The sequence below is a fragment of the Diorhabda sublineata genome, chromosome 5, assembly GCF_026230105.1.
Source record: "Diorhabda sublineata isolate icDioSubl1.1 chromosome 5, icDioSubl1.1, whole genome shotgun sequence".
Classification (NCBI taxonomy): Eukaryota; Metazoa; Arthropoda; class Insecta; order Coleoptera; family Chrysomelidae; genus Diorhabda; species Diorhabda sublineata.
This window is the reverse complement of record NC_079478.1, coordinates 25,486,775-25,499,274: the sequence shown is the minus strand read 5'-3', so window position 1 is coordinate 25,499,274 and position 12,500 is coordinate 25,486,775. Positions and strand designations below refer to the sequence as shown.

At 30.8% G+C, this 12,500-nt stretch overlaps 1 protein-coding gene across 1 annotated transcript in view; it reads left to right on the top strand.

The window, feature by feature from the left end:
• LOC130444186 (alpha-2C adrenergic receptor) overlaps positions 1-12,500 on the top strand; it is an 877,544-nt gene that overhangs the window by 106,300 nt on the left and 758,744 nt on the right. The window lies entirely within an intron of this gene.

Here is a 12,500-nt window from a genome sequence, read left to right as displayed (position 1 = left end):
GTGTCCTACCCACGTCCATCTCCACCACCTCTAAATAGCAGTTCCGCGCCATGGCTATTCCAAAAACTTAGAATCTGGACAACAAGGGAACCAAGTCGCTATATAGAATTTTAGTCGTGGGTTCCAGACCAGTATGTAAGACCGTGATCAAAATATCACTTCACGTTGAAAATTTGCATAATTATATTAATACTAACATCACATACGATTTTAGTATAAAAATAAATTTGATTTTTCTGAATAAAACAGATGTTTATTTTGATTTTCATGTTGTAGGTGATCTATTGCTATGATTTCTAGTCGTGAGGTTAATTAATAAACACTGTCCCTTACGTTCCTCATTTATTTAAATACTATACACTTCACTAGCTCATGATAATTCACTCATCACTAACACTCAATTAACTTAAATAATTTATATAAATTTTTCGATTACTTTCTTTATCAGTCTCTTCACTACGACTATTTATTATAAACTTAACTACACTACACAAACTCCTTATTTATATATCGCAGAAGAATTCCAGAAGTTCTAGATAAATAGAGAAAGGAAACAAATAAATGAATGGATCTTTCTAGAAATTTTTCGAAAGAAACAATGTAAATAGACCGCTTGCTATAAAAAAAAAACATCAAACGAATGCTGGATATTTTATGAAAGGCGTAGAATTTGATGATTCTACTATATACAAGCAGAACCGGCTCCAGGGTAGAGATTAGTTCGTAACGTTATGCAAGTCAAATCATTTCGTGATAGAGACCACAATCGGCAATTTTTATCTGTACTACAAACTGATACAAAGAGACCTTGAATTAAGAAAATTCATCACACAGAACTTATAAAGAGGTCTAAGAAGTGGAAAGTTGGAAACAATCATAATTTGATTGACGTTCTAAAATTCAACTAAATATTTGTCTGAGTTTGATAAATTTCTTCAAGATCATTCAAACATTTATATGTACCATAATGAGATCAGACATGATGTCTCTACAAAATACAACATTCATACAAAATACACCAATATCGAAGGGATGTGAAAACGATAGCTTTGATTTTGAAGCACATCTGAAAAAGTGGATGGTGGTGTAGTGATAGTAATAGTAGATACTTATGTATTTTCATCCAATTCTTGAGTAATTTGCTCATCTTACACTTCTTCTTACTCAATACATTTTATCATACATACAGTCTGTAACTTCAAATAACCCAAATCATATTTTTATAAATCCCACAATTTCTTTTTAAACACTTCGGATTACAATTTTTGAAGTTTAATAATAATGTAAACCATTCACAATATAGAGTCACGACTATTTGGTAAAGGAAATCAAATCTCTATGAGGTATCTTATCAGATTGAATTGTCTCAAAACACATAAACTGCATCATCAGCAATAATCCTCAACGAATTATAGTTAGATAATTCTGATAGAAGATGGCAGTTGAGTGATGTATGTATGAGGCAAACAATTTTCTAGTCTAGTCAAGTGAGGTGAATCGTAGCTCTATTTTCAGACAGATTGATAGATCACCGAGATCCCCAGATCTGATTCCCTTGAAGTGTTATCCAAAGTTATTCTGGACCTTTATCTATACAGGTAAATGAAAAGATAATGAATTTTTAAAACCGAACCAACAGATGCCAAGAACATGAATAAGAAATGATTATAATTTCGCCACAAGTAATTACAAATATTCATAACCAAGCAGCATTAAGTATGTTATCAAATACTTAAGGGACAACTTCATCAGAAATTACTTACTTCAAATAATTTAATATATTTTTCAATAATCTGCTATAGTCGAGAAATACAAATTGGATAATTGATTACACAAATCCTATAAAAATAACCAGCAAAATGATAGTGTTGCTATAAGAAAGCGAAGACACACAAAAAAAAATAAAAATAGAAAAAATATTTTCATAATCCTAGGTTTTCTGAGTCAACCCACAAAAGGACACCCCTCGGCACGGTAACTCCGCACTTCTTAAGTAATTGCTGAGTAATACATCGGGGACAGCTGTAAAAGGATCATTTGGATTAGATCTTTTCTCACCGAAGAAGGATACAAAGGGCTTACACGACGTAGCACAAACACACAAACATTACGACATCCGGACAATCAAGAAGTTAGGGTGTATAGCCAACAGGCTAATCCTTAACAAAAAAATGACATCCCAAATTTCCCTTAGAACTTAGGAGAGAGAAAGGAGTCTACACGCGAAACTGTGACGGGAACGAGGAAGAGGAGTGGGCTTTACCACACGCGCGCGTGTGTATTGTTGCTATTTAACACAATCAACGAGGAGATTATACCCAAAAATTGGAATACATGTTTTTATATCACCAATTTGCGTGAATAATCATTATTAGTAATTATGACTAATGAGACAATGATTTTACCAAAAAAATGTTATGATTTGGAGTATTGGGCTCATTAAAAATTATAATCTATCTCCCTATTACAATCAGCATAAAGCTTACAAGGTATTCTCAATAATAATACTGTAAAAAATAATTTCCATTCAAGATATGAAAAAGTCAGTCAGAAGAAATTCATTATTTTGTTTACTGTGTACTAAAAAATATTGCTGGATATAGTAGTTGAAATATAAACTAACTGTCATAACGGAAAATGTGATTCTTGGTTTTTTATTAGGAAGAAAGCTTCTGATATATCATTTTTTAAGGTTTAATTATTCTATATATTATTGATTATATTTAAAAATCAGGATCTATTTTATATAATATTCTCTTTAAATAGGATATTGATACTCCAGTATTTATGGACTTTCCCGCAAATATCTTTTTTCTAATATCGTCTATTGACATTTGCCCTGGTTTTTTGGGAATTTTTCTCAGGTTCTCTGATTTTTGAGCGCATTTTCCCTGTAGCTCACCAAATATAGCGAATATAGTGTAATAGAAAGACACAAACAAATAACCTTTTAGCATTGTTAGGTTTTCAACACATCTAACACAATTTTATTCTCTAGAAACTTAAATTTTAGTAGCTAATAGTATAACAATCATTTTCTAATCAATGAACTCCTAAAACTTCCAATTATGAGTTTTTGATTGATTAACATCCCCAAATATCGTAATTTATTATGTGGAAAATTCCAAAGTAGCCCTTTTAAAACACACTACTTGTTAAGTTCCATGAAAATAATAAAAATTAATAACTTATTTTGTTGTATTACGTCAACGGACTTTAATTTTGCCTTGATATGATTAATCACGTTCCAAAAATAATGTAGTTATCGATATATTTATCGATAATGTTATCGATAAAGTTCTAATCATAAGATTCAAAAGTTACTATGCATTGCTATTTTTGTCTGTCATATAATGATACAAAATTAACATATTGGTAACGCAAAGTCCGGAATCGCCTCAACTCCATATTCCCAAATCTGTCAAAGAAGCTGAAAACATTAGAATAGTTAAATCTGTCAACCAACCTCAACTTATTAGATGTTTCATAAAGAAATATGAAGAGTATTATGAAAAAAAACTGAATCCTTTGATTGAGGTGGCTTGAAAAAAACAAAAATGAATAAAAAAATGTCGTTTTCATTTAAGAGCTTCTGCTTCATTGGATAATCACTTCTACAACCAACAAAAATTTGCGAATACTGCAATCTGAATGTTATGGAAGAAGCCCTTATCATATTCACTATTGTTATTTAACTTAGGCAAGTCAGTTCAAAGCCATATGATAGGATCTTTCTTACCCCTGTGAATTAGTGGGTGAGTGTAACAAACAGAAGTGCTTTTCGTTTGTTCCTGTTAATTTCAAAAGTTCTTAATCTCATATGCGGTTTTTGTACTTTCTGGATTTTTGAATAAGAATAGATTCTCGGTAGTAAAACTTTGTGTGAGTTGGTAAATCGCAATTAAATGATAATTAAACACCTAAAATCTATAACACAACTGATTAAAGGTCTATAAACAAAGAAAAAATACGAATTTATATATTAGCACGTGGAAATGTACTAATACAGAAAGGATTCAGTAGATTTTTTTCGAATTTTCACCGAAAACAATAAACAAAGGAATCCTGCAATCAGCTAATGGATTATCTTCCGGATCCAGGATGAAAGTTTCCTTAAATTCTCATAGCTATCTTTTTCTGGTTCACACACAAACATTAAATTGTGGTTACATTTCAAGCCTTCATTTTTCTAATTAACACTAGAATGAGAATTATTTTCTTTAAAATGATTATGATAATAATAATACTGATAAAGATAAGAATAACATTAACAAATAACTACAAAGCTTGTTGAATTAAGGTTAAGTTTCTATAACCTCAGATTATACTCATACTGAACACACTCTTCGCACTACCACAATACCAAAATTCACAATTACACTATCCGGCGCTCGTTTCGATAATAAAGTTATCGTCTTTAGAAACTGAAGGTTATCAAAAATTTATGACTATAATTTATCATTTATTTTCTTTCAGCTCTGTATGCTCTTTTCTGATGTAAAGAGTTTCACTATATCTTCTGCTACTATGCAAGCATACAAACATACAAAATTCATTATCAATAAAACACGATTATACTTCATACTGCTGCCTTATAACCATTATATACATGTGGCATGCAGCTAAAAGCTAAAGTAAACCAGTAAAACATTTTGTCTTATTACAAAGTTACCCACTCCATAAACTGTTTGTAACAATGTTGTTTCTCTGTTAAATACTGAAAGGATTGACTTCAAATTATGTTAGTTTCATGTATGCGCAATTCGTATAATTTTCTTGGTCAATTGCAGCTCATATTATTTGTTTTGTTCAAAAGAGGCGTTGCGACTACTCCACACTAAATTTGGATGTAAATATTTAATAACCAGATAATGATAAGTATATAGAAAAAAATATCATTAACACCTCTGTCAATGGGAAAACAAATGTTTTTCAGAGCAAGTTTCGAAAGGTATTGGAGGACAAGTAGATTATTAATTCAGATAAGTGTCTCTGAACGGAATGAGGAGATCTGTATTCGCTAGAAGTTGACCGCTATTAAGTTCTCCAGGGTGGAATAATTTATTATTCGTCGCGATGTCAGGAAAGAGAAAAGGATTACAATCCATAACTAATCTGAATAAATGGTATGTTTTAACTAACAGCGTACACATTCTCAGCTTTAAACAATCAATTCAAATTCTCATATTGAGATTTTGTATCTTTGTAATCAAGATTGACTGTTCCAATCAAATTATCGAGAAATTGGTGACTCAAATTAACTCACAATGAAGCGAAATAAGGATGCGGCGAGCATAATAATGTGAAATTATTTTTCGGACGTGTATTAGATTATTGTGGGAATTCAACTAGACATTTGATATTAAAATTGATATGTATTGCAGGAGATAAATTGGATATTAAGGAATTACACTCCATATCAAAGTTAAATAAATGGTATGTTATAACTATCAGCGTGAACATTCCCAGCTTTAAACAATCAATTCAAATTATCATATTGAGATTTTGTATCTTTGTAATTAAGATTAACTGTTCCAATAAAATTATCGAGAAATTGGTAACTCAAATTAACTTACAATGAGGCGAAATAAGGATGCGGTGAGCATAATAATGTGAAATTATTTTTCGGACGTTTATTAGTTTATTGTGTAAATTCAACTAGACATTTGATATTAAAATTGATATGTATTGCAGTAGATGAATTAGATAGTAGATAGTCTTATCATCAAACATGTACCAAATAACGAATTTTAAAAAACTGGATTTGGCCACCGTCCCGAACCAGCTCTTGTGACATACAATCTAACAAGATGTTAAATAACGTCGACACCGTAATTATCATAAAAATGTATATTTACTGAAATTTCCTTTTTTTGTAGATCCAATGTCAATATCAGGATTTAAAGTACGTAAAATTTTCACATTCTTTAATTCATATTAAATTAAACTGATATCTTTCGGGTAATTCGAGTATGCTCTTTTATTTATAGCTTTGACTATAATATCTCTCTTTCATGGTTCCCACAATCGTCATATTGGTACCACTCACATGACGATGGATTAAACAAGACTATATTATTTGTGAAATTGCGGTCTGCATTTTTGCTTTGGGTTTCACAAAACTCGTTCCTGCCGTTATAATCATCTTCATGAGAGTTTATCATCTTTAGTTTTTTCAAAAAAATGACCATCGACTATCCCACTAACTGCAATTTTCGTAATATTGCAATTGGGACTTGTATTATTGAACGAGTAAGTTACCTAAGCAAAGTAAGCTATCTTTTTTTACGATCATAGTTATGTCTCATCTTTATTAATTCCTGTTCGGCATAAGTAGTTGAATTTTAAAAGTACATAATGAAATCAATACTTTTCAGTTATTGTGGAGAGAAATAATTCAAAACAGTTGTTTGGAATGAATGTGGAGAATATTTTCTTGTATTTTATACCGTTTCAAGATTTATGAAATGTATGTTTTTGTGATATCCTATGGTTTGATAATTAAATTTATTTTATCGTATTGATGTTCCAGAAAATATGAGTGATAATAACTTTGGCTGATATATCCTTCCAACTATCAGATCCTAAATTCACATGCTCAGCTAATGGAAAAGCAAAATCTGCATTGAAAGAAAATAATTATCCTGAAAAAACGGTTGCTAATACATTAAAAAAAAATAGACAAGTACTAAAATCGAATAAGGAACAAAACAATACAGCATAAAAACGATAAACACTTTTCCTTGCCACATGTACAAGGACTTTCTCAACAACTATCAAAATACTTAGATAAATATGATATTCTTATCAGTCATAAAGAACATAATGCATTATCCAAATGTTTTACTGAACTAAAATCTAAAACACACAAAAACCAGAGAAGTAATATTATATATCAAACACTTTCTACTGTAATGCTGTCTACGTAGGGCAGATATCCCAGTATTTATGAAATAGGCTAAGAGCTCATCAATATAAATGAAAAAAAAAATTGCAAAGATTCTTGCACCAGCATGTAATGCACGAAAATTTCTAGAAATGGTTCACATTCATAGGAACGAGAAAGCTATCAATGATCTGAATAATTTGAGTAAAGTTTATATCTATATTTTTTGAACTTCAATAAAACTACGAATAATATGATTAATGGCTACTACATATTTTTGAGATGTAAGAACTAAGGAAAAATTAACTTTTTTTCAAGTTAAAACATATTTCTATTATATTCCATTTATATTTAATATGAATACTTAAATTATCAGTGTCAAGTATATTTTGACAAACACTTATAAAAATATATCGTTTTGTGAACCATTCTGTTCTTATGTTTATGTTGTATATTGTGAAATTAATTTCCTTGGTATCACATTATACAAAATTAACAAAAGCATAAGAACAGATTGGGGTGTTGTAACTAGCTATTAATTTATTTACTTCATTATTCTTTATTAAATTGAATATATTTCCAATTACGTTTATCCACAGCTATATGTTTATACATCAAAAATATATTATTCATATTTCTACCACCAAGAATGGCAATGAAAAGATGATTCAGCATCAATCTCCGTAGACTGAATGATTTACCCAACCGCGAACATTCCACGTAGTTGTTCGTAGTTTTTTTAAATATAGGCTATGAAGAGACACCGTTTTCAATTGCCTCTTATTGATAATTATTGTGCATGACAATCTAATTGGAAATTGAATGTACGAGTATTCAAATTCAAATGGTACATCTGTGGGATTCATAGGAATTCAGTAATACGTTAACAAGTTCGAACTTCCCTGTCAACATACTGACCTCCATAACATTTTCTGTTGATATTTTAATGAATGATACTTTGCTATTGCTTAGTTGTAGTGAGTTCAGATAATCAAAATAATCACCACACAAATTCAGAAACTCAATTGGATAGTTAAAAGATTATTCGGCATTACAAACTGTATCATCTGCATTATCGTCGTCGTTTTCTGCTCTATCTGCCAAACAATCAAGATGTTTGTATGTGCTTGTGCAAAACTATTACTATTCCAATATTCATAATTTGTTCAGTCGCGAAACAGGAGCAGTTTCATGGTATGTGTAGCGAAAGCGTTAGAATAAACGGAAATTTGCACTTGAGGAAACTACTGGTGAAACTGACTTTGTACTTAAATAATATAAAATTTTGGATGGATGTAATAGATCTACCTCTCAGGCCATATTGGCTAATAAATCACTGAAAGATAAGAAAATTTATAACATAGAGATGCTCAGCATACCGAGCTCTTTTGTGCTTCTCGATACATTACATGTATAGTTCCATTACCTGGCTAAACTATCTTGAATGAAAGATTATGTTACTCAATTGGCTATGGAAAAATAGTCTATTCATTTATCAACAAAGCAAATGTAATTCACATTTGAAATCCGTTGGATACCTCGTTGAGAACATAATCTTGGTTGGAAAAATTGGAAAAAACTGATGTTTTCCGTTCTGAATTGCACCATAATAGGATTTAAAGATACACAAATAGATTGATATTTATTGAGAAACAGTATCCGCCAAAAGGAATATGCAAGAGAGGTTTAGTATGTCCTCTCTACTTTCCACACCCTTGACGGAATTGCTATTAAGTAGAATTTTCCGATTTTTTATTACTTTGGTGAAAAAGATCTTATTATTGCTCCATATTCTAACACATCCGATATAACAACCTTCGTACTCTTCTGGTATAGGGCTGATACAAATTCTTATGTATTGTCATGTATCTGAATTTATTACCATGTATAATAGAGAAATATCCAATGGGTCGGAAGGAAGAAACAAATCTAATTTTCACATTCTGACTTAAAACCTTTAGCATTCCAGAATACAGATATTTATAGAACAGAAGAAATATTTATAATGAATGGTCCAACATATATGGATTTCAATCTTATAAATGTTTGCACTCACATATGCAGTAATTTTTTATTAATAATGAAATTCACACATAATCAACTACAATAAACGATATGAAAATAAGTATTTAGTTCAACTGAATAGAAATTGTTCAATATATTTCCATACAATTTGTTGATAACTAAAAACCTCATATCTCAATTTGTTGATCTGATCATATACCGGCACGTTAATGATTTTTTATTAATTAGAAGAAAAATATAAGCCTATAAATATTGGAGAAAATATTCATCAATCTATCATCTTTGCAGTGATGCCGACTCCAAAATCAAATAATTCCCACTATGAAGTGTGAAATTTCAGAATGGTTTTCCCAATTCTTACACTATACATATGATTGAATAGTAATTTGTGCAACAAGTGAGAAAAGTACTTTTCCCACATATTGCATACTATACTTATTCTACAACTGCACAAATTGAAAGAATATAAGTAATGGAACTTAATGTTTATTTTTATAATTAGTAAAATCACAATAATACTAAAGTATCCCCTCAACTGTTGAATAATATTATTTAAAATTGCAGTTGAATTTCCACAATTTTGTATAGTTGAACCCGGAGTGTCATTTTTTTTATTAAATTTTCTGTTAATTTTGTATGTTGACGTTAACATACACTGTATTTTCTGTCTCCATTTCTTCAAAGGTTTCGAGTGGTTTTTCAATGTAGATGACGATTCTAATAGCAACATTAATTTTATTTTCAATAGACTCTTCGACGTATCCTTTTGCCACGGTACTAAATTGTCATTCCCCATGGCGCTTCAAGGTTAATATGTCCCTTCCGCATTTACTAAAATTGTTGCAGGAGAAGCAGTGACCTGTGTATAAAATGGGGTTTTCTAATTTGCAATTGTATTAGCCATACTACCGAATTTATTAATGCCAACTACCTGTCTAGTACATTTTCCGTGTTGATAATTTAAGAAAAAACGTTCTTCCGACAAATCAATCGGTTGAAGAGCAACATATTTTCCAATTATCTCAAAAAATTCTCCCGTTACAGTGCACTGAACGTTCTTGGTTTTTTTGTTTTCGTGTTATCTAATCTCACAAGTAAAGCTGAATTTAAATCCTCTAAATTATCGATTATTCTTAACTTCCACAACTACTCTTTACGACATGCCCCTGCTGCGCCTATAGCTACTGTTGTCTGAAAATAAAAAAACCAGGATTAAAATTTTACAAAAAAATTCTTGCCATGCTGAGTTTCAAGCGGACACACTATCCACTACACCATTGATCAGTAATTCAAATGTATTGGTTATAAGTACAAATATATATCTACCATAATTTGAAATAGGATTTTTAATGATTATTCAATTCTTTTTACCTACTGAAAAACCCACTAATTAGAAAAATCTATGTTAAATCAATTAAAAATAAGATTAAACTCTAAAATAGTTTCTTCTAAATGAATTCACCGTTATTAATAGATTTTCCTTGTCTGGAGCTTCGTTTAAACATCTCTGCAATTAGTCTGCTGTCAATATGTTGATGTTTTGGGGACGTGATTGTCGAACTTTCTTCTTAAAAATGAACGTGATTTCTGATACGTGGATATATCAAAGTTATTTTTTATACTGATCGTAACATTGAATATTGTGACCAAAATGTAGACGCCTTTAAAGTTTTTGACAACTTTTCAAAGTATACCAAACGTACAGTTTCCGAAAAAGATCTTATATTTGTATTTATTCTCCATTTCATAAATTTCTCGAATGCTAATTCATATTTTTCTTTTGAAATTGCCAGCAACAAATCTAAAGTAACTTTTGCTGCTTTTTTCGATATCTCTGGCGGAGTATTATCAAAGTCGTCACTACTGTCAGTATCCATATTATTTATTATAAATTGGTATAATGTCCTATTAAAATAATATTTAATGGAATTGCGATTTTTATGAAACTACGAATAAAAACTACCTTGAGAATTCAAAGAACTTCTATAATCTGACAGTTGTATCAACTATTTAAGGTAACAATAGCCAACTAAATTTTCATCGATTTTTGTTGATTCTTTATATAAATGTATGTGGTGTGGGCAAAGTGCCGTGAGAAATGGAATTTCTCACATTGTGAGCAATATGTGGTTTTGAAAGTTAGCATGAGAAATGCGTTATTTTTCATAGCAGTTGTAGTTTCCACATCAGCTACGATTTAATTCCAATCGCATTTTTGAGAATTTCAATCTGACAGTTAACATCTAACAAAAATAATTCCATTAAAAATCTTGATAGTAGATATACTCTAAATATGTTGACAATTTATGCAATGGAAAAAAGTCCTTAAAAGTAACTCAACTTATGAATTTTATCCTTGAAGCTCCAACACTAAATATAACATCTTCGGATACGGCAGCTTTGGAGTTTTTTTATGTATTAATTTGAGATTACTGATTTTTCAACGGAATCAATTTTATAATAGAAGGAACTCATTTATATCAATTAAATATTCCAAATTGATCGTATTTGTAATCAACAATTTTATAAAACAATAATAGGAGAATAGACTGATGTTATACTACAAATACAGGGTAATATTAGCATTTTCGGGGATTTCAATTTCAATGGGAGTTGTTGGGGCTACTCAATCAATATTAATCAAAGCACCCGCTTGATAGAAGCTATTGATGGAAACTGTTTTGAATAACGCGACGCGACGGCTGGCCAATTAAGATGAATAGATGGATATCTTCAGCAAGCGTTCTCATGTTGATTAGACATACCAAACTGCACAGAATGGAACTATCAGATGATATACCTCATCCATTTTTTTCTTTTTATTTAAAAATTTCTCTCTACCCGTGATTTGCAGAAAAGGAAATATTGAGTAAAATCAACTATCTCAGAATAATCTATCCAACTTTGATAACAATGTTATCATATCGATAAATGACAAATTAAATGAAAATAACCTGAGTAACTGCTCGTTAGATTGCTTCCTCTCTATGCACAACGTGTGATCGGATACCTTCCTCGCAGTTTCTCCTCCTAATAGAGTCATTAATGTAATGTCTTGCAACGACTTCGCTATACCCAGATGACCTCCAGAACTACCATCATGACATTTTCTTACTGGGACGCATGAACTGCACTTTGCTCTGCTTTTACACTAAGCACTTAGATAATTAACTCAAAAGGCTTCATCCTCTTAAGTCTTCTCTCTAGGTGTTGTCGAAGAGCTGGATTGCCTCGATGTGCACATGTTTCAAGAGCCGCTGTACGTTACTCTGTACGAATTTAGTGGATACCTGCCTTAGTGTGTCTATCTTCACTGTGTTAAAGATTTTTATTTTTCCATTTCCATCAGCAGATGATGAAATTGTTCTCCTGTTAGTCCTCTATCTTACGTTTGGAGAGATGGCAACATGGTTGTCATTTCCCATATACCAGAAGGGATTTTGTAATATTTTCGAATTTCGGCCTAAAATGCATCTACCGAATTTCTAGGATGACAGACCCGCTAAAATCCATCCATAAAATATTGATTACATCTCGTTATTTATATAAATTAAAGAATGAAACAATTCTTGCTAGATTCATATCACAT